Source organism: Elephantulus edwardii, unplaced genomic scaffold (assembly GCF_000299155.1).
Source record: "Elephantulus edwardii isolate Elephantulus edwardi_28Jun2011 unplaced genomic scaffold, EleEdw1.0 scaffold00081, whole genome shotgun sequence".
NCBI lineage: Eukaryota > Metazoa > Chordata > Mammalia > Macroscelidea > Macroscelididae > Elephantulus > Elephantulus edwardii.
Window position 1 is genome coordinate 1943678 of NW_006399831.1, and position 3122 is coordinate 1946799.

General features: G+C 36.2%; 1 pseudogene; it reads left to right on the plus strand.

Moving 5' to 3' along the window:
* The first annotated feature begins 2137 nt into the window (after positions 1 to 2137).
* Positions 2138 to 2731, plus strand: LOC102865933 (annotated as a pseudogene).
* The last annotated feature ends 391 nt before the right edge of the window (positions 2732 to 3122 follow it).

Here is a 3122-nt window from a genome sequence, read left to right on the forward strand (position 1 = left end):
ACAGGATAGAGCAGGGGTTAGGGTTTTGTACATAGAGTCACTATGAGTCACAAACGACTCTACAGCACATAACAGCAGCAACATAGAAAATAAAAGCAGAATCACTGATTCTTGCTTTAAATAGAGAACATAGAACAGAAGATGAAGATATTTTCTAGCCACCTATGTTCATCAATATCAAATGAACATACAACTTATGCAATGTATATGAATTATGTTTTTTAATCTTTTAATTAAGTTTAATGAATGTTTACAGATATTTTGGATTTCCATACACTCACAGTTGCATTTTTCTCCCTGTCCACCCCTCCCCCCAGTTCGCTCTGCTCTTTGAAGAGTAAAAAAAAAGTTATTTCATTGGTATAGAATCCCTCCTTCACGGCCCCAAGTACATTCCACCAGGCAACCTTCACTCTAGACTCTTGTCATAACCATAATACTCAATCACATATTACTGTCAAACAGTTCTCTCTCTCATCTGTTTCAATGCAGTAAACATAATTTATCCAATTTTTCTCAGTCTCACTCTAACCCTGATGTCAGTCCCATTCTGCAATAGTGGCACCATGCAGCACCTGTCCTTTTGTGACTGAGATATTTCATTCAGCATAAAGTTCTCTAATGGCACCCATTTTGAATAATATTGCATGGGTTCCTTGTTTTTAAATGCAGCATAGCATTCCATTGTGTGACTATACCAGAGCTTCTCTGTCCATTCATTTGTTGATGGACTCTAGAAATCCTAATCCACAACGTAAACAGTCTTCCAAGCATCCTGAAAAATCTACAACCAGAAGAGGGTAAAATAGATGAATGGGACCTTCTAAGAATCAAATTTCTATGCACATCCCAAAACTTCTCCAAAAGAGTTAAAAGGAAAGCCACAGATTGGAAAAAAATATTTGGCAATGACATGTCAGATAAGCAACTTATAGCTAGAATTTACAAAATACTCAAGCACCACAACAAAATAAAAGTAAATAACCCAATTGAAAAATGGGCACAGGATATGAAAAGACACTTCACCAAAGAAGGCATTCAGATGGCTGAGAAATACATGAAGAAATTTTCAAAATCCCTAGCTCTAAGAGAGATGCAAATCAAAACAACTATGAATTACTTTTTAAAATACAAAATACATGTACAAAACACAATGTATTAAGATTATATGCAAACTAATATAATTTTTTTAAATGAGCATGTGGGTGCCAAAGGGAAGAAAATAATTCCTTTATGCTCTTTTCTACTCTACTCATCTTGCATGTCTGAAATAAAAGATTTTATGAGATCCTCTTTTGAAATACTTTCCAACTTCAGATTCATACAAAATCTTGCATTAGTAGAAATAGTAGAAAGTTGACAGTCAGCCTCCAACACCTTACTGTTCTACCAGCAAAAAGTTGACACTTGACCGTGGGTACATATCTTGAATTACTTAGAACCTGTTCTTTGACTAGATGATTATGTTTTATCTCCTGTGTTGAATTTCTTATTTTGACTATCAAAAAGATCTTACGTTTTCAGTTTTAAGTAGTGGTAAAATTCAAGGGAAACTAGGTTGGTTGTTGATATTCTTTTATTTATAAATGCATCACTCCAATCACTATAAATCTTGGCATTGCCTTCTTTAAAGTTCTATATTTCTTTATTTGCCTCTTGTAAGTACACCTTCACTGTATTTAAAACATTTAGAAAGATGAAGGGTTATCAAAAGAATAGAAGACCCTCAACAAGATGGAGGTCAATGTCCCACATACATCAAAGATGATGTAGATTGCACAGGATAGAACAGGTTCAAATCTGTTGTTCATAGATATCTAGGCGTTGTAGTTAAATAAATGGCACTTAACAACATTGTTGTTGTTGAACAACCTACAGCTGATCCTACAGTGGAGAAGATTACCTATCTTTTCCTGTGGAGTAGTTGGTAGACTTGAATTATGTGCTTTTGGGATTGCAGTGCAGCTTCTTACTATTAGGCCACCAGGGCTCCCTTAACAAAAATAACAATAATGGTAATGTCATTCATAGGTAGTCACATTGCTAATCCAAAGTCAGCCCCACTCGGGCGGTTTGAAACACCAGCCTCACAGTCAAAAATAGGCGATTTTGGCCCTTTGCCATATTAACTGCGAGAATGAAGACCATTCTCAGCAACTAGACTGTCGACATTCCAGAAAATGTCGACATTACTCTGAAGGGCCGCACAGTTATCGTGAAAGGCCCGCGGGGAACCTTGCGGAGGGACTTCAATCACATCAATGTAGAGCTCAGTCTCCTCGGAAAGAAAAAGAAAAGGCTTCGTGTTGACAAATGGTGGGGAAACAGGAAGGAACTGGCTACTGTTCGCACCATCTGTAGCCACGTACAAGGGTGTTAACACTGTGCTTTCGTTACAATATGAGGTCTGTGTATGCTCATTTCCCCATCAACGTTGTGATTCAAGAGAGTGGATCTCTGGTTGAAATTCGAAACTTCTTGGGTAAAAAATACATTCGGAGAGTTCGAATGAGACCAGGTGTTGCTTGTTCGGTATCTCAAGCCCAGGAAGATGAGTTAATTCTTGAAGGAAATGACATTGAACTTGTATCCAATTCAGCTGCTTTGATTCAGCAAGCTACAACAGTTAAAAACAAGGATATCTGAAAATTTTTGGATGGTATCTATGTCTCTGAAAAAGGTCCAGCAGGCTGATGAGTGGTATCTAGGAGTTTTCCAGCTACAGAAATGAGGCCGGTCAAATCATATGCGTCTCATTTCAAAATGGATCTGATTCTTGTAATAAAATTCTATTAATTTGAAAAAAAATAGGCAATTGCCTCCTATATTATGTATAGCCTCCAAAAAGCCAATAAACTGACTTTTTTTCTGACTTGATGTCAATGTAAATTTTTTGTACTCTTCAATAATTTAATATCAATTCTTAATTACATCAGAAAATAATTCTTCCTAAACAAGGGCATATTCTGAAATTACCGGTGAACATAAATTTAGCAGTAGCATGATTCTTTTCACTTTAATGTATAAACCAGAATTTTAGAAGGAAGATGATTTTCTATCACTGAAGCAATTATGTCTGTCCATGTTATATAGACTTGGCTATTTAATACATTTTGTGATGT